This window comes from Puma concolor, chromosome C2 (genome assembly GCF_028749965.1).
Source record: "Puma concolor isolate L17-30 chromosome C2, mPumCon1.1.hap2, whole genome shotgun sequence".
Classification (NCBI taxonomy): domain Eukaryota; kingdom Metazoa; phylum Chordata; class Mammalia; order Carnivora; family Felidae; genus Puma; species Puma concolor.
The window spans coordinates 18,144,905-18,171,932 of NC_141675.1; the positions used below are offsets into that span (position 1 = coordinate 18,144,905).

At 40.6% G+C, this 27,028-nt stretch overlaps 1 protein-coding gene across 12 annotated transcripts in view; it reads left to right on the plus strand.

Annotated features, from left to right (window-relative positions):
* Positions 1 to 27,028, plus strand: part of THRB (thyroid hormone receptor beta) — a 391,687-nt gene that overhangs the window by 159,211 nt on the left and 205,448 nt on the right. For all 12 annotated transcript variants that reach the window (XM_086676252.1, XM_086676251.1, XM_086676258.1 and 9 more), the window contains one exon: positions 8,191 to 8,262. The gene's annotated coding sequence lies outside the window, so the exon portion shown is untranslated. The remainder of the gene's footprint in view (positions 1 to 8,190; positions 8,263 to 27,028) is intronic.

Consider the following 27,028-nt stretch of genomic DNA (forward strand, 5'->3'; position numbering starts at 1 on the left):
CCAATACTCCACCCACCCAACGTTTACAACTTCTGGCAAATATTTGTACCCTTTGAGCCTTTTGCCATTATAGATAACCCCGCATGAACATCTTTGTCACTCTAGCTTTGTATATAGCCATACTCATTTATTTAAGATAAATTCTGAGAAGTAGAATTCCTGAATAAAAGAACCTGAAAAACTTGTGGCTTTTAATGCATGCATTAATGTTTTACTAGTACTGGGTAAGGGTGTGGGGAGGGTACACAGTAAGCAGATGAATTTCAAGGTGAATGAATGTCAGAGAAGTCACATGGAAGAAAGAATATTCCAATACCAGAGTATGGGCAAGAAAGCCTCGAAAGGATCTTTGATATGATGATTTTGTAGTATTTTTTTTTTCTTTTAGAAAGAGAAAATGGATTTTACTTTTTTTAATAAATAACTTTCTTTTAGTAGACACCACTGGATTTGGAGATATATAGCCTTTTATTGTTTCTTTCTTTGTTATTACTGTTAATTATGTTGCTCCAATTACAATTGTTCACTCAATCAAAAGAATCGCTACAAAGTTCGTTCTGGTATATAATCTGGACTGACAACCTCAATGCCCAGATTCTGCTATTGCTCCTTCATGGGTAGCGGTTTCCCTGCCATGCTTTGTTTGGAGATCCTCTGGGGGTGGTTCTCAGAGTGATGAATGCCATCTTTGTTTAAGAGGGCAGGAGGGAGAATAATCTAATTCTACCAAAGAGAGACAAGAGTAAGCCGATCCTGTGTTTCCATTGCTGTTGGAAAAAGAACAGTAAATGACAGCAAAATTGAATAGCTTGATACTTGCACAGTATAATTTACCCAGCGGAAGAGATGTGTTGAGAAGGAGAGTGAGGATTTGATCTCTGCCTTTCAGTTTGCAGTCATTGTCAACCACGAAGTACAAAAGTTGGCCCAGCAAACCTTGGCTTCATCCAGGAGACTAGGGAGAGAGCCAAGAGATTTTTTTCCCCTGCAGTTGCTCAGGGTTGGTCTTTTGTGAATATGTTTACATCGGTGAATAAAGTTAGAGTACTTTAGTCATTTTGCTACAGTAGTGCTTTTCAAACTGTGAATTGTGCCCTATTGGAGAGCAATGAAATCAATTTAGCAGGTCATTACTAACTTTTCTTTAATGAAATAGTATATAACGTAGAATAGAGTAAGAGTTGAATGGAATAGAAAATATCCAAATGCAACATACAAGTAAGAATATTATTTTGTAGAACTTTTGTTTTAGTTAGATATACACGTATACATCTTTATATATGTACATGTGTTCCAGATTAAAACATACTTTTTATTGTGAGTCATGGTCAAATAATTACTGCCAGGAATGTTTACATGTAGAGAGGGGTTTTTTTCCTCGGAGTATTTTTTAATTTTTTTTAATGTTTATTCATTTTTGAGACACAGAGAGAGAGAGACAGAGCATGACGGGGGAGGGGCAGAGCAGAGAGGGGGAGACACAGAGCCCGAAGTGGGCTCCAACTCATGAACCATGAGGTCATGACCTGCACCGAAGTTGGACGCTTAACCAACTGAACCACCCAGGTGCCCGGACGGAGTATTTTTGTATATAGGCAAATTTCCAAAAGTTGTTTGGCATTGAACAGATAGAACTTTGGGGTTTAGGGTTGAGTGGAGCAGAGAAAGTCTTCATGTTGGCAGTAATAATCTTGCTGATCAAAATTCCAAGTAGAAAAAGGGCAGACGGTTTCTCCTTTGCTGTCCTGCCTGCTGCTCCTATGCAGTGTATTCAATAAACTTCTATCTCCTTAAAAAACAAACAAACAGGGGCGCCTGGGTGGCTCAGTCGGTTGAGCGGCAGACTTCGGCTCAGGTCACAATCTCGCAGTCCATGAGTTCGAGCCCCGCATCAGGCTCTGTGCCGATAGCTCGGAGCCTGGAGCCTGTTTTGGATTCTGTGTCTCCCTCTCTCTGACCCTCCCCCATTCATGCTCTGTCTCTGTCTCAAAAATAAATAAACGTTAAAAAAAAAATTTAAAACAAACAAACATTCCAGGTAGAAAAAAATTTGGCTTATCTGAATATTCTTTATTATGGTCCTATATAGAAAGCAACTCTGATAGTGATACCTCTTTTCAAATGTCAGCTAGAAAACACCCCAAGGTGAGAAAACCACTATAGTGCCATTCAAATACCAAGCCAAAGGTCACCAGAGCTGGACAAGAGGATGGCTCATGATAATGCTATATACCTACTTGCCTGTGATTGGAGTTAAGAATTTAACAGTGAAGTTACTAGTAGTTGACTGTAATGGCTTATGCTAATTTCAAAACTTCATGATGATAATTTCATAATAAGTTTTTGTGTATCAAAGTGTTTTTTTGCCCCTCCCAATTCAGCTTTATTTAAATCTGTGTTCATTGCTTTCAGTGAACACCAAGTAGACTCATGATCTTGGGTAAGATCTAGCTAGTGGCCTAATTGTATATAAGTTTCCCCGAGTGTGGGAAATATGCGTATGATATGTATACACAGATCATATCAGTATATAATACATTCTGCCAAATATATCCATTGGTTGGTACTTCATCCTTCTGAAGTTATATAACAGTCGATACAATGAACAAAAACAGTTGCTCTAGAATAAGGCAGTGGGTGCCTAGGGTGCTATTTGAGAAAGATTTGGAGATGGGGTTTGGGCTCAGCAATAAGGAAAGGTTACATTTGATTAGTGATATCTCTGAACAGAGGTGGTAACTTGGAAGCATGGACTGCTTTTCTCTGTTTTGTAGGAGGAGGGCAAGGAATAGCAGACAGATATAGCCCAGAGTTAAACCTTTTAGCATCTCTCATTTTATTTCTGTTCATACTCATCTGGATTATTTGTTTAGATAGTCCCTCATAAATGTCTGTTTACTCCTTCCATTACCACTGCCACTGTCTCATTTTTTGTCTTCATTAAAAGATCTTCATTATAGGAGCTTTCTAGATCTCTTCCTGCTGCTGGTGCTTACAATTTTTTTTTTTTAATTTTGTAATGTTTATTTTTTTTTTTTAATTTTTTTTTCAACGTTTATTTTATTTTTGGGACAGAGAGAGACAGAGCATGAACGGGGGAGGGGCAGAGAGAGAGGGAGACACAGAATCGGAAACAGGCTCCAGGCTCTGAGCCATCAGCCCAGAGCCCGACGCGGGGCTCGAACCCACGGACCACGAGATCGTGACCTGGCTGAAGTCGGACGCTTAACCGACTGCGCCACCCAGGCGCCCCTGTAATGTTTATTTTTGACAGAGAGAGAGAGAGAGAGAGAGAGAGAGAGAGAGAGAGAGAAAGAGAGAGAGAGAGCATGAGTGGAGGAGGGGCAGAGAGACAGGGAGACAAAGAATCTGAAGCAGGTTCCAGGCTCCGAGCTGTCAGCACAGAGCCCATGCGGGGCTCGAACTCACGGACCATGAGGTCATGACCCGAGCCGAAGTCAGATGTTCAACCGACTGAGCCACCCAGGCGACCCGAGTGCTTACAATTTTTGATAGGGTCAGGGGTCATGGGCTCCGCTGAAAGCCATGTGAAAGCTACATACTATCTCTCAAAAAACTGAAGGCTTACACAAACTTCTGCCGTTTGTTCCGGAGGGTTAGGAATTCCCTGAGGTCTACACCTAAGTAATAACCCCTTGTCTAGCGGTCTCCCTCCAATCTCTATCCCTCAAATCTCTATCAGAATAATGTTCCTAACGCACAATTTGGATGATGTTACTCTCTGCTTAGAACCATCTTATTTCCTGCCGCCTTTAGAACAGAAATCCCATCTGCAGGATTGGAATCCAGGCTTGTTCAGTCTCTCAAATTTGTAGCCCCATCGTCCCCTCCCCACCCCTGCCCCCTCCTCCCAAATACACAACCTTCTAAGCCAAACCAGAATGCCTGCTATTTCCCCCAATACTTCTTACATTTCACTTCCACAGTCGCTCCTACTTGTCCTTCACTTTTACCTATTCAGGTCACTTCTAACCGTCAAGCCCAGTCTTTCTGCTTCTCAGTATTTTTGTGGATGTGGCCTTCAGCCCTGAGTAACACCTTGTGTAGCGTCTTGCACATCATGGTGCTGTATTTACCCCTTTGCTCTCAAATCCCTCTCTCATGTTACTGAGAGGCTGCCCCTGAGGGTTGTGCTTTCTGGGTCCCTGAGTCAGTTGGCCCCCAATTGGATTCAACCCTGGAAATCCCTGGAGGGAGAATGGAAGACTGAAGGAAGAGAGAAGCCAGGGTGTTTCTTCCCCACACTCTCTGCCTCAGACAGTATCTTGGATGAAGGCTGTGTCTCTCCTCTAGGGAGACACAGGTCCAACTAGAGACGCCCTCTGAGCTTTTGCTGGGTGACCTTGGCCCCTGTGTTCCAGTATTAACACTCCATTGAACTCCAGGATTTCCTGCAATCATTCACCTCCTGGATGCCTCCTTCTTCCATTTGCCTTTACATCTTTTCCTTCACCTCTGTAATGAATTTCCTACATTGCAATCCTTCTGTTTAAATACTCAGACCGAGTTCTATTTTCCTGGTTGAACCTTGACTGATACAGCTGACATTTTGTGGATATTTGCTGAATATTAATAACTTAATTTTAAACCGTCTTCTATGTGGGCACCTATGGGTTTTTTTTTTTGAGTGAACCAGGCAAATGTCCTGGTCAGCTATCTTGTACCCACTAGCATTGAATGAGGTTGCTTGGCATAGTAACAAATTACCTCAAAATTCAATGGTTAGAAACAGTTGGCATTTCTAAGTTCGTGGGTCTGAGCTGAGTCTCAGTTGGCTGCATGGTTCTTCAGCTTCCGGCTGGGTCCACTCCTGCATAGGTGGCAGCTCTGGGTCAGCTGGATGGTTCCGCTCATCTTGCCTGGGCTCTCGTACTTCTGCAACTTGACTAGTCTAGGTTGATCCAGCATAGCCTTGGCAGGGACGACTGACGCGAGTCAACTTCATTCCATGTTTCTCAACCATGACAGGCTAGCTAAGACATCTTCTCATGGCCATGACAGAGGAGCAAGAGAAAACACAGAAACAAAGCAAGAGCATTTTCATACTTCTACAAGCAGCACACCTGCTAACATTCCACTGGCCAGAGCAAGTCACATGACCAAAACCAGAATCAAAGGGGACAGGAAGGTAGATACAGCCTCCTTAGTGCAAAGTTACATGACAAAAGGGTAGGTACATGCAGGGGTGAAGAATGTTGGCCATAATGCAATATAGTCCATCTCAGACTTCATAAGGTTTGATGGGAGACCTGAGGCTAAAGAGATAGATAGACAGACAGATGGATAGATGATGTTAATTTTTTGCCATATTAACCCTTTTAAAATAAAAACTTCGCCGTAAAATACAATTGTGTATTTGCTCATTTGTTCTGTAGAGCTCATTTGTACATAGTTAGTGACTGAAAAAAAAGAACCATTTGTAAATAACATATTAGTAAACCAAGTATATAAATAAAGGAACTTTATCTTTAACCTTGAATTTGCATTAATTGAACAGTCACGGGAAATTGTGCCAACCTCACCTCAGGTCAGATGGCTCAACAAAATGAACTGTTTCGTGCCTAGAAATAAATATATTCCAAATATAAATATGAATCAGTTATAAAACAGATTCTTTTGAAAATACAAAACAACCACACTGTTAATATATTTGTGTCCCAATTAAAAATGTGTAAAGAACACACATTCTAGGCTAAAGTTGTCCCAGGGAGTGATTCTCATTTTTGCTTTGAATCTTACGTAAACAAACCAGGCAGGCTCCTTTGAGCCATGAACAAAGTCATGGCCCCCAGTTTTCTAAAGAGAAGAAGAATGAAAAATGGATATGTTTAAGTTGGAAAGGTCTGGGGCTTGACCTTGCTACTTTAAATTTCCTTCATCACTAAGAAATCACTTTGAATTTGTCTCCTTGGAGTACTCTAATTTGGTTTGTTCTTGGTTTGAGGCATACCATAAAAGAGATACTGTCTGTTTGTATTATAGCAAAATTTGGAAGCCACCGCAGGCACACTGTTTTTCAATTTTCTTTTCTGCAGTTTTATCTTAAAACCTGGGCCTGTTCTTAGTACTTCCGAATGAGGTCCACGACATCTTCCTACCTGGATGAGATTCCTAGCCAACTGCTTCTTCACTGTTTGACTTTGGGCAAAAGTTGTAAACCTTTCTGTGCCTCTCCTTTCCTCATCTGAAAAATGAGCTTATTAATAATACCAACCTCATATGATCATTGGGAGGATTAAACTAAGTGAAATTAGGTAAAAGATTAGCACAACCCAGCCCACAAAATGTGCTGAATAAAGGTTATGTATAAAATGCTTATTATTATGAATCATTATGTGAGAATTTTTAGGTTGTTTTCACTGAGTCAGGTTCACATATATTCTTTAAAATCGAAATCAGAATTACACCTTCAAAAAAAAAAAACGAAGTCCAGTATTATTTTCATACAAAAGGCACTGTTTGTTTTTAAATATCAGTGTCAAGGGGAGTGTGTCTGTTTACTCATATTCACCATAAAGCCACAACAGTTACAAACACTGGCTTCTTCCTGGCCTTGTCAGTTTATTCTTTGAGAAAGCTTTTAGAATGTGCTTCTTAAAAATATCTTGGTATTTAGCCTCACACTGTCAGATTTTCTGATTTTCCAGCAAACAATGAGGCGATATTGATGGCGTGGGATTTAAAGTGTATGATGAGAGCACTGGACAGAGACTATGAAAATAGATAAATACAACCCCAAAGTCTTCCGAAATACAAACCAATGTCTTCCGTCATTTTAAAAAGAGGGGAAATTAACCATAAGCAAATCAATTTTTAACATTTTTGTTTTGCCTTTTATCGCACCGAGTGTCCCTTCTGCATGGAGTCATAGAGTAGAGGAGCTAGTATTAAAACAAGACGCACCAGAATCTCCAGGAGCTCAGAATCTATCACAGAGGAAATGCACCTATATGCACATGCACACCCACACACACCCAACAATCATTTTAATGACATGATGAGTGCTTTTATGGTGCCATAAATATGGGATATGAAAAGACAATGAGTGAGCACATATTCATCCAATGTGGCACCTACAGGGAATGTTAGAGACCAACATGGTTATGTTCACACATATACAATGTTGAGTCAAAAATGTGGAAGGATAGATACACATGCAGAGATTCATACCATCTACGATGATATGCACAAACACTGCTCATTGTTCTGGATACACATATTGTATGTAAATGTAAAAAAAAAAAAAAGGTGGACTAGAAAAACACAAGTTCGTGGTCTGGCCTTCAAGTGGGGTTATCAAGATTACGTCTATGATCTCTATTTTTTAATTTAAAAAAAAAGAAGATATGACAAAAATTATGCATTTGTCCATTCTAGGCAGTGAGAACCCTGACATTTGTTCTACTGAGCTCTGCTGTTCTGAGTTCTAAGCTCCCACAACAAGAAAACTTGCGGGGCCACGGTCACTTGAAAAGCAGCTTCTCACTTGTTGTGCAAACACTTGAAGCCATCATCTGCTGCACAAGTAGATGCCACAGTCTGTTTGGCCATCTCTTTCATCTGTTTATACTTGTGGGAAGTGTCCCCAGTATAATAACACTTAACACAATCCAGACAGCTCCGTAGTTCCAAGCTCAAATACTTAACCCTGATGAATAACCTGTCATTTCACCACGGGGCATGGCTGGCGCTTCGGTTTGTTAAGATCTATCCCGGGAACTGTCCTCTGAAACCAACCATACCTTCTTTAGCACAAAATTTGTAAACTGTTTAGGATTCACCTTGGCCTCTTAGCCACCTTCCCAGGCTGGCAATCCAAAACTCCTGAATCCTGTCCACAGCAAAGTAGGTCTTTGGGATGTACAAACATTGTCCCATGCCTAAAATGTGTTACTAAACTTCTGTGTTAAAGTTCCTTTCTCTGAAACCATCTGGAATGAGATTTTATCTCAGTCCATTTGCATTTATTCAAAATCAGAGACAACTCTGAAACCAGACCCTATTTAAACATAGAAGAACAGTTGCAGATTAAGCAAATGTTGGGGAACTTAGAAACAAAGAAAGAAAGAAAGAGAGAGGGAAAGAAAGAAAGAAAAAGAGAAAGAGAGGAAGAAAGAAAGAGAAACACAAAACACTTCTATTCACTTTCTTGTATTTCCTTTTTTCCAGATCTGCGGTTTTCCTGCCATTGGCCGGCCTGTGTGGGTGCCAAGTTCTGCACGTGATTTAATGGATCAGAAGGTCAGATGTCAGCCTTGACTCGGCTGTTTGCAGACCCGTGGTCTTTATGATTAATTGTCACTTTTAGCACTAGGGGAATTACCTTCCAATTGGTGGCATTGCTGCTGTGGCCATTTAACATAGTTTTGACCTCTGTAGGTATCCGGGAGAAGTATAAAACATTAAATGGGCTGGCTGGAAAAGCAGAATGGAGAAAAGGAAGGCTGCAAGAATTCATTTAGGGTGAGAGGAGTAAAAATCGGATCATGAGAGGGAAGAGCTGTATTTCATGTGTTAGGTGGGGAAACTGTGCTTGAGGAAGATCCAGCAGCCCTCTCCGACTGTCATTTCCTGGAGTGCTAAAAAAGGTGTCAGGAGATGCTAAGCCATGAGTTGGAGCACGTGGGGTAGGGCGCAGTGCACATCGCCTTGTTTCTCAGGCAAGGCCTCTGAATTCTCCCTCTGGTCCCCAGATGTTTGGTAATATCCAGCAGCCTGTTTGGAAGGCTAGGTTATAATTTGGAACCCAGTTTGTTTACGTTATTATAACAACGGTTTCCGTCTGCCTCTGTCGTTAAGACTGTGTCCACACTTTCCTTTCTGTGTTTATTATTTTTAGCAGTTTAAAAGCTAACCGTGAAAGATGGCTTTCTGGCTGTCAGGTGACATTCCGGCTGGGCCAGGGTCCGGTGGACTCTATAGAAACGCTCGCAGGCTGTGAGAGTCAGGTCTTTTGAATGCTGCCTTTGTACCTCCCCTTGCCCAGGGCCTCTGGCTTATTGTCTAGGCGCCTCAGTTGGGGTGGCGCTATCTGATGGTAACTCCTACTAATATTACAGTGCTCAGTGCCCGGGCCCTCCCTGGGGGCCCCCCGTCTGGCTGCCTGTGTCTCCCAGCCCTCCCTCAAGGGAACCAGTCAAAGCTCTCCTATCAGAAAGCACTATTTGCAGTTTACAGAATGTTCAAGGGGAAAGAATCAGTAAGGATCACCTGGACGTGTGGCTCGCTAATATTTTTTTTTTTTACCAAAACCCTTTTCCCAGATGAAATCTCCCAGGGAACCCCAGTTTGTAAGCCATGGAAAAGTACAGCTCTTCTTCTGAAGGGGAGAAGGGTGGCTGCAAACTCCACTCTTCAGCTTCCTCTTCACTCACCCGACTTCTCAGCTCCCCTCACCCCTGCCAGGATACCTCCAACTCCTCAGGATCCTTGCACGCCATTCTTACGAGGCGATCCCTTCCACTTACAGACAAGGAAATGAAGAGGCGATTTTTATAACACGCTTAAGACGTGAGACGTTAGACACTAAGACATTAAAGAGTCCACACTGTATCAATCCATTTTTATACAGTTCTAGAAAAGGAAAAACTAATCTAGGTGATAGAAATAGTAGTTACCCCAAGGAAAAGAGAGGATTGACTGGGAAGGGGCCTAAGGGAATTTTCTGGGGTGATGGAAATAGATATCTTTACAGAAGTGTGGGCTACACAGCATTTGTCAGAATTCATCTGTGCTTTTTTACCGTATATAAATTCTACCTCCATTAAAAATGAAAACAAAGAGGGAAAATGAGGCAAAAAAAAATCAATGAATTCAGCATTTAATAAACACAAATACTGATGAACTTCCTTAAATACTGAAAATACTAGTAAACTTCCTTAAAGCTATGTGTGCTATTTATTATGTGGGGTGTAAGGTCATTATGCAGAGTTTCGGAATACAGGAGACCCTGTTGCCCTTCTAGCACTTTCTTTGTTCAATAATCAACAAAAATAAGGAAAAAAAATTTTCTCAGAGAATAGACAGTGGAACCACAAAAGACCTTTTGGGGTTTTGCAGCTTATAATGTGGCTAAAAAGTGATACGTGAGCAGTCTGGGAATAGAAATCTTGAGTACGGCACTTGATTCATGCATTCCTTTGACATGGACTATACATGTACTATCGATAATGCTCCAGAAATTCTTCATCATCTTTTAATCCTTTGCCCCCTCATCTCAATGCTTTTTCATGACCTATAAAATGCAAGATTCCTTTTCCTATAACTTAGGTGAGTGGAACTTCCAATGACTGAGGTTGGAATTCAGACCTCAAGTGCCACCTAGACAACAGGCTACCTCTGGTTCAGTCTTTCCGCTTTGGGAGTGTGTCAGGTGCTCTCCAATGACTGGCATTGTACCTATACCTTTGCAATAGGCACTTTGACCCTTGAAGAAAACACTTTCCCTTCCCTGAAATACTTTGAGCCAACCGTGCTGAAACTTTTCCATTGGTGTGTTTTACAAGTCCCACAGTAACATGAAAGGTAATTATTTAGCTTAAAATGCAGCTAAGGACACAGGCCAGGCCAGAGGGGACCCAGCAGACAATTCTGCAGTTTAGAGCCTGATGAGAACACTGAGCTGGAAGGGGCAAGGGAAATGTTTTTGAAAAGGAAATGGTGGCAGCGTTAGCAACTGGTAAGAGAGGGTCACACGGAGCCAGAGCAGGAAGGGTTCGAAGATGCTCAAATATTCTAGCCTTTGAGGCTGTGCGGACAAAACTCTTTACTACTTGAGCGATTTCCCAGTGAAGGGCCAAGGTTTATTTAACCCACAAGATTGATCCACATTAATAAAAATTTAGTTCACTAATGAAGCTATGGCAAAAGTGAACCATCCATAAAAAATAACATTTTAAATAGCTAGAACATATTTCAACCCACACGTTCCAGGCTTTATATATATAGACTAATTTCCTAATTGAATCAAATTTAGTTGAGCAAGATTTTTATTTAACCAATTTAGTTTAATGTGCGTAAGAGCAGAAATGAAATTACACAATCTAACAGTTGGGGCAAAATGCGTTTTTCGCAATTTTATGCCCATTTGAAAGGAACTCTTTCTTCACATCATTAAAAGTCAATTTGTCTAAATGGAAAGTACAAGACAGAAAGTGTGTCTTCTTCTCCATTCCAGTGACTTGGGGAAAGTGATTCTCTTGGAGCCAACTTTCTTAAAATTGATACATATGCATAAATCTGTAGGTCAAATGGTCTTAGGACAATGTAACATGTATACAGTCAGATTTTAGTAATTCATGAGAATGAGAGTAAAATATCGATCACTGAAGTCTAGGGGCAGCTGAGTGGCAGCAGTTAAGCATCCGACTCTTGATTTCAGCTTAGGTCACGATCTCACGGGTTCATGAGTTCAAATCCCACGTCAGGCTCCACACTGACAGTACAGAGCCTGTTTGGGATTCTCCCTCTCCCTCTCTCTCTGCACCCCTCTCTCTCTGTCTTTCTTGAAATAAATAGAAACTTTATATATGTGTACACATATATAAATATATATATACACACACACATATACAAACATATATATGTGTATATGTATATATATATATATCCAATCTATTTTTTCCCAATGACTTCTAAAAATCAGCAATCTGAAGTTTTAACTACTCAACTGCTTATAAGGGCTGTAAAAAATTGGAGAAATACCCTGGAAACTCCAATAAAATTGGAGTTTTATCCCCTTTTCCTTCCCTCAGTTATTTTTCCTATTGATGCCATTGGGATAATAACTGGAAAACAGGATGAAAGAAAAGTAATAAATACTTCAATGTGCATATTATTATTATTATTATTATTATTGGTTTCCAGAAAAAGAAATTGAAGGTAAAATGAACATAAGCAATGTCTAAAGACGTCATTGTCACAGTGGCAGGGCTGGGCTTGAACTCAGGTCTTTCTATCTGGAAGCCCCTGTCTTAAGAAGAGAAGCAACGGATCAAACCTAACCAAAATATTACATTGGCTGGATTGGAGAAATAGCTACATTTGTGGAGAGAATAAGCTACCATTTGGGGCCTGCCCACAACAGAAAACCATAAATAACAGTGACAAACACACAAAAGTTTATTTTTCTCTCCACAGCAGCAGGGTCAGTTCTATAATCATCAGGGACTTAGGCACCTTCTATCTTTCTGTATTTCTATTCTTAGCACATGACTCTATCCTTAAAGTTACCTCTTGGTTCAAGATGGCTCCTGGAGCTCCAGCCCTCACATATAAATTCCAGGCAGCAGGCAAGATGGGAAGAGAGAAGTGAAAGGCACTCATTATCATTACCAGCTATGTTTTTCCTCCTTATGAGGCCTTACCAGAATTCCCATGCCACAATTTTTACCTACAGTCTCATCTACCAATTCCTAGTTGTAAAAGAAGCTGGAAAGTGTAGTTGGGTACTTACTATCCAGAAATAAAATGAGATTTGGTTGTAAAAGAGTATCATGAAGGCACGTCGCAGACCTAGTTACAGTTAGGCAACTATAAGAAGCTTTTCAGTTTTGGAGAGAAATGATCAGGGTGGTTCTTTAGAGGAATGATCTTAGCCAAGTACATAAAAGGGGGAGCAATAAAAAGTAGCTTTGAGGACTTCAGTTATTAGGAGGATACATCAGGGACAGGAGAGAAAAGATGGATGTGAAAGAATAGTGAAGAATGAATTGACCAAAGAGAATGTATTCATTAATTAGCTGTGTAGTTCAAAACTGTGTTTCAGCAAACACACACACACACACGCACACAAATACACATACATGTATGTGGGGAGTGTGTGTGTATAAATGCATTGTGTGTGTGTGTGTGTGTATACACATGTGAATATACACACATATATATACATATACATGTGAATGTACATACAAATAACAGTGACCTGGATCTGAATGAAGAAAAAAAGTTACATGGTGTTTGTCTATACAGAAAATTGGGAATTTAGTGAGGCATTCTATTGGCAATGGATAAAGCCTACCTGTGTGCATACATAAATAAATACAATACACACATGCAGACACGCAATACAAACTTTTCTAGGGATCTGTGACACCAGTAGCAATGATCTTCAAATTGGGGCATCCCTAAGAAAAGAAAAAGGAAAAATTAAAAGGGACTAAATAATAGACTTTAAAAGGAATGAGAGAAGAAGGAATTGTAAAGCTGTGAGGATGACTCAGACGTTACCATGAGAAGCCAAGCTAGAGAAAGTGGGAAAGTCAGGATGGGGAAGAACACCAGCTTTTCTTTCTTCTCTTCTTTCTTCCTTCTCTCCTGCCTCCCCCCATCCTCCACCATGTCCTTCTTTCCTTAATTTTAGGAGACTAGAATCTAACTTTGGTGACTATATTTTCATAGACTTTTCATTACGAGCTCCCAAATGAGAAAGAATTTAACTTCCAGGTCATCATCACATTTTGCCCAAGTTTCTTTGTACAAGTTTTCTTGATCCTGTGTCTTTGGGGCGCCTGGGTGGCGCAGTCGGTTAAGCGTCCAGCTTCAGCCAGGTCACAATCTCGCGGTCCGTGAGTTCGAGCCCCGCGTCGGGCTCTGGGCTGATGGCTCAGAGCGTGGAGCCTGTTTCTGATTCTGTGTCTCCCTCTCTCTCTGCCCCTTCCCCATTCATGCTCTGTCTCTCTCTGTCCCAAAAATAAATAAACGTTGATCCTGTGTCTTTGACATCTTTGGCTACAAAACAAAAATAAGTTTTCATTCAGCTTTTTTTTTTTTTTTCATTCAGCTTTTTGAATCAGCTCCCATTGCATGGGCATAACTTGATTTTCTGATTATTACCCCCTCTGACTGTGTTTTGTAAAGCTAATGTGCACCTTGTCTTTGCCCCCACCAAATGTTGGAAGGGGGCAGGTTTGCTGAGGCACTGGCTGCCTGCCATTCTAGGTGTCTCTCAGGAAGCCTGCAGAGGCCAAAGTTGTCATTTTTGCTATAACATCCTGGAAAATATCTCTCGTTAAAAAGTAAATGCCGGGGCACCTGGCTGGCCCGGCAAGTGGAACATGTAACTCTTGATCTCCGGGCCCTGAATTTGAGTCCCAGATTGGGTACAGAGATGACTTCAATAAATGCATAAATCTTTTTTTTAAATATAAAGAATAAATAAAGATAAAAGCAAATGCCTATACAGTTATGGAGTAGGAGTATAAAAACACACATGGGGAAAAATTCACACCAACTGTAACACAGTGGCTACCTAGGCAAGAGAAGGGAGGGAGAGGGAAGAAAGGGAGATAGGTCATTAGCGTTTTGTTGGGTTTCATTTCTTAAAAAGAGGGATAAAGCAGGGGCGCCTGGGTGGCGCAGTCGGTTAAGCGTCCGACTTCAGCCAGGTCACGATCTCGCGGTCCGTGAGTTCGAGCCCCGCGTCGGGCTCTGGGCTGATGGCTCAGAGCCTGGAGCCTGTTTCCGATTCTGTGTCTTCCTCTCTCTCTGCCCCTCCCCCGTTCATGCTCTGTCTCTCTCTGTCCCAAAAATAAATAAACGTTGAAAAAAAAAAAAGAGGGATAAAGCAAATAGAGCAAATCTGAATGGTGAGTACAGGGGTGTCCGTAATAATTGTTTTGTATACATTTTGATATATGTAGTATTTTAGAATTTAAAAAAATTCTAAATTCAGCAAACGCCTTTCATTTAGGCAAAGTGATCGGAGCCCTCAATATTCTTTACTCCATCCTAACGACCTACTTACAATCACATGGAATCCTTCTGTGTCTGTCTTTGCATGTGCTACTTCTTCTCCCTGTCCCCCTCTACTCTTTCCCCAAATAACTCCTCTTCACCTTTCCAGACTCGACATTGGTATCACATCCTCTAGGTAGCCTTGCCTGTCTCCCTGCCCCCAATTCATATCTGAGTTTGAAGGCTCTGCTCATGTCTCGGAGAACATTGTGCATATTTGTATCATGGTATGTATTACACTATTGTGTAAACCACTGGTTTGTTTCTCGGGCTTCTAGGGCTGTTACCCCTGGCCGAGCTATAAACACTCCAGTGAGCACCATTTACACAGTGTCCGACCTGCACAATTGTATAGGTCAGTCCTACCTTCTTCCTACCAGGGAGAGACCATCTTTATACCTCTATGCCGAATACTTTGCCTAGACCAAGTGCAGAATAGACACATACATAGCAAACATTTGTTTAATGAATGAAAAAGTGACCAACCAAATTCTAATTGCCTTGATGAAGAATTCTCTAGAACCTTCACAACAGCATCCATATCACCTGGGAACTTTTTAAAATGCAAGTATGCAGGCCCCACCCTAGATCTACCAAATCACAAACTCTGGAGGTAGAACCCAGGAAACTTTAACAAGCTCTCCAGATGATTCCAATGCACGCTTGACTTCGAGACATGCTAACTTAGACCGATCAAACAAAAAGCAGCAACGTCAGCTGAGTCTGAAAAAAGGAAAAGAAGTTGTCTGGGGAACAGTAATAGTGGGGAGGGGCAGGCAGAAGAAAGCATATGAAAAGACACGGGCATGATATGTAATTTGTAAGTTGCTTGTTATGGATGGAGTGAAGAATTCAGGCTGACACAGCAAGAGAGCTGATGATCAGGTCATGGAAGTCTGTCTAAGGTGTTTGAATTTTAATCTGACAGCAGTAGGGAGTCATTTTTAAAAAGTAAACAAAGTAGTGATTTGATCTAGTTTAACATTTTAGAAAGAGTCCTATGGCAAGGGTGTGACAGATGGGATGGAAGTGAACTTGGCCACTATGGGCTACGTAAGCAGCTGTTAATTAGCCCAGGTGTAAAATGATGAGAGCTGAACCAGTTCTACAGGGAATAAAGAGGCTAGGATGGGTTCAAGAAATATTACAAAAGCAGAATTGACAAAACATGGGAATATCAGAATTCAGAAAGCAAGAGAGAAAAATGGCTTTGTGTCTTACACAATGGAAGTATGTTGGAAGCATTCACTAACTAAGAAAGAGAAGAGAAGGAGGAAATTTGGGGGGTGGAGTAGGTGCTGGAGGAGGTGAATTTGATTGGGACACTTGAAGTTGGAAGTGTTTATGACACATTCATATGGAGGCATCGAATGCTCATAAATATACATCCTGGGCTAGAAACTTAAGTTTGGTATCTAGGTGTTAATCATTTATATATCATCATAAACAATGCTGGAGTAAATATAGACCAATTTTGTCTTAATGTCTGATGATTTATATAAGACATATTTCTAGGATAAAGGTTGCTGATAAATATAACCAGATTATTTTACGAAAGGTTGTATGCATTTCATGCGTCCATTAGCGTTGTACAAGAGAATCTATCTTGTCACCTCTTCACCAACATTGTTTCACCTTCACAAACTGGATATCCTAAGAGTGAAGTTGCTTTAATGTTTACTGATTACTCGTCAGGTTGGAAATATTTCACTTTTCGCTGGCCTTTATTCAAAGATTATCTTATCTATTCATGGCATTTGTCTATTTCCTATAGGACATTGATTATTTTAAGCTGATTTTTAAGAACTCTTTTTTTCTACCAAGGATTTTATCCCTTGCCAATCGCATGTGCTGCAAATAAGTTTTTCCAATTTCTCATTTGTCTCTGCTCTAACAATAGGTGACTCTTCCCTCTGCCCGGAATACCCTCAAGTATCCCTCTAGGTACCTACTGGGCTCCCTCTGTCACCTCCTGCAAATGTTTATTTGAATCTTATCACTCTTGAACTCTACCCTGACCACCATATTTAATCCTTCAGCCACACAACAAGAGCAGCCCTTGGCACTTCTGATCCCCCCCACTCTTGGCTTTACTTTTTCCCCATAACACTTTCCAGCTTTTCACATACACTATAATTCACTTATTTTGTTAATTGTCAGTCTCTGTCCACTACACTGTAGGTACCTTGACAGCAAAGAAATCCAGACCTTTGTCTGTTTTGTTCATATATACACATACAATCTCTCAAACACCTACAATAATGTCTGACACATAGTAGATGCTTAATAAATATCTGCTAAGTATTAATTGCTTTTATACCTGTATCTATTGTCCTAGAGTTTCAAATTTTAATTCATGTAAATTTATTAGTCTTTCCTTTGCAATCTCTTGCATTATTTTCATGCTTAAAGATTTTCCCCTTGTAAAGATCAATTGTGTATTTTGCTCCATTTTCTTGAATTTTTTAAATTTCCTTAAAAGAATTACTCTTTAAGCCATCTGGGAACCACTAGAGTATATAGTGTGAGATGAGGCTCTAACTAGGTATTTTGCCCCAGAACTGTCACTTTCAAATCATTTTTTAAACTGCTTTATCCCTCTGGCATTAGTTTGTAGTTTACTTTTTAAAAATCCTATTCTATGGGTGCCTGGGTGGCTCAGTCAGTTAAGCATCCGACTTCAGCTCAGGTCATGATTTCACAGTCCATGAGTTCGAGCCCTGTGTCAGGCTCTGTGCTGACAGCTTGGAGCCTGGAGCCTGCTTCGGATTCTGTGTCTCCCTCTCCCCGCCGCCCCCATGCTCTGTCTCTCTCTGTCTCTCAAAGTGAATAAATGTTAAAAAAAAATTTTTTTTTAAATCCTGTTCTAAATGCATACATGAGGGTCTCATTAGAACCTAGAATAGTTCACTGGAACCTGGAATGTTCCATTATCTACTGATGAATGTTTTAAACCCTTGCCATTGGATTTGCCTACCGTTTTATAGCAAGTATTTGGCTGAACTAGAAGTGAAACTCAAATTTTTTAATTCCTAAGTACATGCATCAGAGGTCGGAAAAGGGGGAGGACTTCCTTTAGCCTTCACTTGGATGAAGAAATTAGCTTCTCAAGCAATGTTCATCTCTTTCACAAAACGGACAAATTACCTGGTTTATTTTAAATACCAGCTTTTGCAACGGTTGTTTTCTGTGTTGTGTTGACTCATTTCATGAAGACCCTCAATGACAACCATTTAAGAAGGCCACACGGATCAGACAGCTTTTTCTGGAGACGCAAAATCATACCAACGCACAATAATTTCTGGTTTGGGACTGTGCTTTCTGTTAGTAATAGATGGAATAGCTAGTTAGCAGCACCCTTGGGCAAAATGTTGTCAAATATTTATTAAGCTTTTCTCTCTGCAAAACACCATGCTATGCCAGTGGGAGTCACAAAAAGCACAGCCAATTATACTTCCCCAAAGAAACATAATATTAACTGGGGAGTCAAGATACATATGCAAGCAGGGGTAAACACTAATCTTCATTTTTCATGATTATTTACGTTTTTGGCCAGATGAACGGGGCAGATTCCATCATCAAGATATTAAGAAGAGGAGAGGTGATGGTGGTTGCAGTGACCTCTGAAACCTTTACTTACAGGGATTAGAATTTTGATTAGGCCTAGACGAATAAGCAGGATTTGACTTTTATAGAAGAGGAGGAAGGAAGAGAGAGGTCACTAGTCCTAAAACCTATTGCCAACATTCAGCACTTGTCTTTTTCTGTGTTTTTCCTTGTTGCTGTTGTTGTAGGCAACGGGTGGTTTCATGACTGGACAATTGCTGTGCTATGGATTAATACATGTCTAAACAGGGTTTTATTTCTACTTGAAATATTTGATACACTAACAGAGCTTTGAAGCTGATGTTAATCGGTGAGGAAGATATAGCAAGGATAGTTCTATTTAGACTGATCATCATAAGGCAGCAATAGGCATGCTCTCTGCTCTTTTAAAACCATTTGCAATGAATTGGGGATGGTCCAATCACTTCTTTCAGTGCTGTTTTCTTCTGCTAAGAGGAAGCATCTGATATGTCAGGTATCATGACAACAAATAGTTATCCATGTATCCGAGGGAGCTGCTACTCTCACATCATCTGGAGACCACCACTTAGTAATGAGTGTAACCTGGGGCGCTTGGGTGGCTCAGTTGGTTAAGCCTCTGAATCTTGATTTTGGCTCCGGTCATGATCTCATGGTTCATAAATTCAAACCCCGTGTTGGACTCTGCAATGACAGTGCAGAGCCTGCTTGGGATTTTCTCTCTCGCTCGCTCGCTCTCTCTCTCTCTCTCAAAATAAATAAACTTAAAAAAAAGACTAAGGAGTATAACCTTTTTCTTCCACCAAACCTTTTGTGAGGGTAATTAATAAATAACAGAGTTCATCTGCTGAACTATATATTCGGCTTCTCTCCCTTTTACTGCTTCTTCTCACTGCCTGAAAGAGGATCAAAGACAGACAGCCAGTTGTAGGAGGCAGGAGTTTAATCCACAGTCTGAATAGATGGACCACGACTCAAAAGGAGCCCTCTGCAATCATCCATTTTATTCACCTTCTCTAGATGCTCCCTCTTCATCCAAACAATTATCATACATATTTTACATTTCCCATTTAATCAAAACTAATACAATATATAGTTTTCAGCAAGGCAGAAACAGCATTGGAATATGCTTATTCTAATAGTATTTACCCACGCGATTTTCTGGTAATCGGGATTAAGAGACAGACATTCCATTGTATCCCAGTTGGCAACCAACAGGATATACAGACTTTGGCTTCTAGTTGAAGCTTGGCCTCAGTTCGTTTGTGTCCTGGGCCTGTGGGCTCCTAATTATGGCCATTTTACTAAATTATATGCTTCATACTTTTATTTAATATGTTGTTAATGGAGAGCAGCGTTTTTTTTTTCCATGAAAATTTAAAGAGAGTAGAAGTTGAAAGTAAAATTTAACATGTATGGAGTTTTCTGTATGTGTATTGTATTTTACAATAAAATAGAGGTTATAAAGGGGCTCCCGGTGGCTCAGTCGGTTAAGCATCCGACTTCAGCTCAAGTCATGATCTCACAGTCTGCAAGTTTGAGCCCTGCATCGGGCTCTGTGCTGACAGCTCAGAGCCTGGAGGCGACTTCAGATTCTGTGTCTCCCTCCCTCTCTGCACCGCCCCCCCCCGCCCCCCTCATGCTGTCTCTCAAGGATGCATAAAAATTAAAAAAAAAAATAGATTTAAAAAAATAAAAAAAAAATAGAGGTTATGAAGAGGTTATAACGGAAGTAACTCTAAGAAGATGGGCAAGTGATACCTAGTAACAACTAGCAACAAAATTCGTCTAAGGAAGGAAACTGTGAATTGGGAAAATGCCTTGACCAGCATGTTTGGAAGTAGAATGATAAATCTCCAAGGGATCTGGTTGGAAATAGAACTGTTTTGCTGGAGACAAGGGGAAGTTTGGGCCGTTACTCCAGAGAGGGGAGGGACACGGGGATGGGGATGGGGGACAGAGAGATGACAGAAGGCTTGAAGTTTAGTGAAGTGACCCCTCTCTGTGACTCCTCAGATCCTCAGTGAAGAAGCTAGTAGGTCTGTTGTAGAAAGAACTACTTTTGACTCAGGTCAACATGGGGAGAAACTGAGGCAGGTCAGGTGCCCACAGGAATGGTGTCTGAGGTGGCCGGGGGATTGTAGAAATCTCTCAGAATCAGCCTTCCAGGCCAAGGTGGAAGGTGAGGTAGAGGTTGGTCTTTTATCAGAGGCTGCATATTATGCCAGTTTAGAGTCATGCACCTCAAGTTTTAATAATCACACACTCACCAAGAAATCTTGTTAGAATCCTGATTTTGGATCAAGGGATCTAGGGCCGGGTCTGAGATTCCATATTCCTAACAAAGCTCGTGGGTAAGGCCCATGATGATGGTCAGCAGACCACACTTTGAGTGGCAAAGTGGGTCCCGAGCTAGATTTCCCAGGTTCAAACCTAGTTCTGCCATGTATTTCTATGTGACTCTGAGGAAGTCATTTAACTTGCCTTTGCCTGTTTTCTCAGCCATAAAATGGAGATACTACCTCATAGGATTGCTATGAAGATTAAATGAATTAATATATGTAAAATGCTTAGAACGGTGAGTGTTTGACAGATAAAAGAGCTATATAATTGCTAGCTTCAGCTATTACAGGCATATTATGTTGTAAATACTTCGGTGCCTATCTTCCCCTACTCAGTTGAGCCGGCTGGGGGAGAGACTGGAATTATTTATGTTCTCACCCCCTACTGCCTTCCCATCACCTGCCAGCACCTGGCATAGTATTTGGCATAGTGTGTGTGCATAGCACTCAATTAATATGGGGGAAAGGTCATCTGCCTAGACTCGAGAGAGGCAGAAAAATCATACATAAAAATGACCATATGTAAGTTTCATTTTCACTTCCACTTGGTCTACTTCATCATTTTTTTAGAATTTACCTACACAAAGGAATTTAATATCAGCATCAAATACATGGTGGTGTACCTACTTACAATTGATGTGATTGAAGTATCTGTGAGTTTTTGTGTTTGCTACGAATAGAAATTGGGTTTTTTTTTCCATTCTTATCAGATATGGAAGGAGAGAGAGATGTTCCACTTTAAGCAAACCTTATGTTGTAGCATTTGTGTTTATAGAATAAATTGAGTAGCAAATATTTATTTAGCAAAATCCCTCTTTGCATAACGATTCAAGATAGCTGCTTTATGTAACTAGTCACTGAACAAACTTAGATGTTTTGCATCCAGCATAATCAGAGATCCAGCTGGGGTGTAAAGGGGCTTATTTGGAGAGATATTCTAGGAACAAAGTAGCTGAATACACATTTGAAAGAACTAATAGTAGCTTCGATCCACTGCAAGATTCTAAAATGACTTGGTGATAGACTGTCAGACTTAATTTCTAAATTCTCCTAGCTAGATAAATTTCTATAACTGGTATTATGACTTCTGGAGTATTCTAGCAAAGGTTCTAAGGAGAATCTGCCCCTGCTTTTGTCAGCTATTGCTTTCTGATCACACAGAGTTATAGAATCTTACAGATGGAAGATTTCCTAGAGATCTCTTTTCTACTCAAAGTGTGCTTTAGGGTCAATGGCATTTGCATTGGGAGTTTGTGAAAAATCCAGGATCTCAAGGGTGCCTGGGTGGCTCAATCAGTTGAGTGTCCAACTTTGGCTCAGGTCATGATCTCAAGGTTCGTGAGTTCGAGCCCCACACCGGGCTGTCTGCTGTTAGGTTAGCACAAAGTCTGCTTCGGATCCTCTGTCTCCCTCGCTCTCTGCCCCTCCCTTGCTCCCTATCTCTCAAAAATAGACATTTAAAAAAAGAAAAGAAAAAATAAGAAATGCAGAATCTCAGAGGTCTCTCTAGCTGTAGCAAATCCGAATCTGCACATTTTTAAAAAGATCCCCAGATTTACTTACACACAGTAAAATGGGAGAAGGCTAAATCCATATTCTGTGCCCTTGCACCCCAAATGGCTTGCAGCATTGTATGATTGTTACATTGCCACCCTAAGAATATTTGAAAACAACACCGAGCCATTAAAGGCTCCTGTCTTGGCCAGAGAAGCAGTTACCATTTTAAAGGGTAGAAATGCAGGATCCAAAAAATATGCTTACGAACTGTGGTTGCCTGGGGCCTGGGTTTGTTGGAACAAGTCAGCTTGTTGCAGAAAACATGTTGGTAACTTTATCTGTGGGCCTCTTAACACTCATCAAAATGAATGGCATGATTTTATGAAAATCTTGGACACCAGTAGGAGTCCTTTTTAAAGTTTGGGGATGGGGGAAACAGGAAGTGGAGCAAAGGGGAGATGAGTGGGCATGAATGCTATGCTCACGAGAAAAATGCTCTTAGGGCGAAATTCCCCCTTGAGTTCCGTATCTCCGCCAACCAAGAATGCCCCATTAATCAGCACCCAGTGTTTGCATTGCGAAAGGTGCTGGGAGATTAGGAAGATGAGGTGGAGTGAACAGCTTGGATCTCTTCTGTAATAGATTAGGTGAAGGACTAATGTAAGAAATGTAAGGACTCATGTAAGAAAATGAACATGAGATTATACCCAGATATTGTTCAGCACAGAACATCAAATTCCTACAAGAAATACATGTCTTTTGGTAGAATGTTCTAGATGAGTCAAAACCTTGATAATAACAGTAGGGGCAGGGGGGAATCAGTAATATTTCTTTGGACGCAGACAGCTATACCCTGAAGCAATTCGCTTTTCAGATCAAAAAGAAAAGCTGAAGAGAGACTCTGACGCCCCCAAGATGTGACAACCCAAAGTCCAAAACTGCCTTCCTGAAGCTCCTGGCAAAGAAAGGGAGTGTCTAAAGGACTTTATATACTCTAATTACTTCTAGGAGGGGTCGTAAGACAGAGGTGGAAGCTGGACCCGGCCCAAGGCAAATAATACAATAAACTCTTTGTGATTTGATGCATGTAGATTAGATTAACAACAACAACAACAAAAAATGACATTTAACACACTTACCTACTTTTCCCGGGAGCTTAAAAATCATGTTTGAACCTATGGAAACTATGGTTTTAATCTAAAAAGATAAAAAGCGTTCAACTTCTTTTTAAAAAAAAACATTTTTCTAAGGGTTGATGGGGGGTGGGAGGGAGGAGAGGGTGGGTGATGGGTATTGAGGAGGGCACCTTTTGGGATGAGCACTGGGTGTTGTATGGAAACCAATTTGACAATAAATTTCATATATAAATAAAAAAAAAAAGAGAGAATATCACACGTAGGTGTGAAGCACCTGATGGGTGTGTAAAAGGAAACAACTGTCATTATTTGAAGGAACTCAACCATCCCTTTGGATTTTAGCAACAAGCTAAGTGGGTTTACATCCAAAATGAAATAAATACGGTAATAAACTCATGAAACAAACACCAATTCTGAATTCAAAATAGTGGATTACTAATGGAGAATTTAACAGTGTAAGTCAACAATAATTTTCTAGCTTTTACCCTAGTAATAAATTTAAAACATCCCTTCGGTTTTTATTTTGTTAATATTTTATTTTAATTCAGGAAACTCATCAGAGGGAATTAACTAAGAAAGATTGTCGGTTTTATGTTGCAAAGAAATGTAGATAGATTAAAAAGTTTGCTGTCACTGTTCTCTGTATTTTTGTTAATAAACCATTCCTCAGAAAAAAAAAAATAAATAAATAAAAACATTTTTAACGTTTATTTTTGAGGCAGAGAGAGACAGAGCATGAACAGGGGAGGGTCAGAGAGAGAGCGAGACACAGAATCCGAAACAGGCTCCAGGCTCCGAGCAGTCAGCAAAGAGCCCGACGCGGAACTCGAATTCACGGACCCGCGAGATCATGACCTGAGCCAAAGTCAGACGCTTAACAGACTGAGCCACCCAGGCGCCCCGCGTTCAACTTCTAATAGTGGTTTCTTTCTCTGGCTAAATGATTAAGTGAAATTTATACTTATATCATTATTTCTCTGGAAATCAGCATTTTACAAAAGTTTATTTTTTTCCTCCAAATTCATCTCTAGTGTCTTGCTGGGTAATACTCTTTATAAATGTATGAAATATATTATGAAATATATATGAAATATGAATATATTATTCATGCAGTATTCATAGTTGTAATTTCTCATGGACTTCTGAGATCTAATTTATTTTTCCTGCCCTATACTGTAACGTAGTATTGTCCACTGAAAATGTAATGTGAGCCACAAATGCAAGTCACATGGGTAATTTTAAATTTTCTGGCAGTGACATTAAAAAATAAAATAGGTGAAATTTATTTTATTTATTTTTTTAATGTTCATTTATTTTTGAGAGAAAGAGAGAGAGAGAGAGAGAGCGCACGCGTGCAAGTCGGGGAGGGGCAGAGAAAGAAGGAGACACAGAATCTAAAGCAAGTTCCAGGCTCTGAGCTGTCAGCACATAGCTTGACATGGGACTTGAACTTAAGAACCGTGAGATCATGACCTGAGCCGAAGTCAGACAACGTAACTGACTGAGCCATCCAGGTGCCCCTTGAAATTTATTTTAATATTATATTTTACACAACTCAATATCCAAAATATTTCAACAAGTAGCCCCAAATGCTGTAAAACCCTAGCTGAGAAATGCTGAAGGAGTAATGGGCATTCTATAGGTCCCCATGTCGTGTGATCAGGTACAGCTTGGGTTTGGGGACAAAGTCCTGTTTTGTAATAAAGGGAAAATGCATTTTCCTGGGGCATCTATTTCCTTTTGGTTGGACAGGTGTGGCAGACATAGTAGATTTTATGGATTTGAGGCTTCATTTTGTGTTTTCCAAAGATTGGAGGTTTCTGATCGTCTTTGGCTTATCTCACATTTCTGCAAAGCTTTGCAAAAAGACTTTATAGAGAACGACTTTATTTCCCCTTCTCTGGTTATTCATATGCTTACACTCTCCAAAGAGTTTTGACGTCATTATGAAAAAATAAAGTTTTCATAACTTTATTTTTATGAAATCACCTTCAGACAGGGTGACCCCAAGGTGAGGAGTTGATTTAAGGTTTGTACCTGAGAAAAGGTCTGTGTTGCAAAAATCCCACAATAGTGAGTTCACCTGAACTTTTGATTCACCCAGCCCCAAAAGGCAGTTATGCTATAGGTGTAACCTCTTGGGAATGGCACATCCTTGATCTTACTTGTCGGAACAAATTGAGTTTACCGTAATGCTCTGTCCCACAACCAAGCCAGTTGAGCTGAGGTGTTTCTTGGGTATTGTTCAGTGATGATCTCTTTCACTGAACCACAGAGGGGTTATGCAATCCATTCTCTGAGTTTTGTATGAATGATGGACTGTTTCCTCCCTTCCACGCATCTAGATTTCCGGTGATCGATCCATGGATCAATCAATCTATCTATAACACTTTAGTGAGGTATAACACACATATGCTAATGTAAGACTTGATTAATTTTTTAAACAGGTGTACCCATATGTAATCACTAATCAGAAGTAAATAGAAAACACTTCTGGGGGTGTCTGGGTGGCTCAGTCAGTTGAGCATCTGACTCTTGATTTCAGGTCAGGTCGTGGTCTCACGGATCTTGTGGGTCTGAGCCCCATGTCAGGCTTTGTGCTGACAGCGTGGAGTCTGCTTGGGGTTCTTTCTCTCCCTTTCTCTCTGCCCCCCTCTCTCTCTCTCTCAAAATAAATAAACTTGAAAAAAAGTTTTAAAAAAAGAAATCACATTCACCTTCCTAGAATGTTCTCTCATGCCCCCCTCCCCACATCCTCCATCAGAACCTAACACTTATCCCAGGGGGTACCACTATTCCGATTTCCATCACCACTGATTCGTGGTTTTTGCCTGTTTTTGAACTCCTTAAGCACAAAATTGCATGGTATGTACTCTTTAGAATCTGACACATTTTGCTCAATGTATCATCTGTAAGAATAACACATACCAGTATTTCGTTCTTGTTATCGCAATAGCAGAGATTATGTGAATATACTACCGCTTGTTTATTCGTTCTCCTGTTGACAGACATTTGGGTCATTTCCAGTTTGGGCTGTCATTTGGTGAGCATATGCATTTCCCTTGGATGTGTATCTAGGAGGAGAAATGCTAGGTCAGAGGGTAAGTGTATGTTTAACTTTATTAGAAACTTCCAAATAGCTCTCCAGAGGGGTTGTGTAACTGACACCGCCACCAACAGAGCAAGAGCGTTCGAGCTGCTCCTTACCCCCTCCAACACTCGGAATGGCAGTCTTTTTTCAATGTGGTCATTCTGATGGCTGTGTCATAGTGTATTGCTGTGGCTTTCATGTACATTTTCACCTAAAATAAGTGAGTCATAAAAATCGTCGAAGTTCATCAAGAAGGTTTTATTTATTTTTTATTGTTTTAATGTTTATTTTCTTGAGGGAGGGAGAGAGAGAGAGAGAGAGAGAGAGAGAGCGTGAGCAGGGGAGGGGCAAAAAGAGGGAGGCACAGAATCTGAAGCAGGCTTCAGGCTCCAAGCTGTCAGCACAGAACCTGATGCAAGGCTCGAACCCATGAACCGTGAGGTCACGACCTGAGCCAAAGCCGGACGTTTAACCAACTGAGCCACCCAGGTGTCCCAAGAAGGCTTTAAATTCTTCTCTCTGGCTATACTATATGCAACAGTTATTAACCCTTTTCAGAAATCCTATTCTCCTTCACAAGAGACTTGATGCCTAATTGTGCAATCATTCCAGCTTTGCTAGAT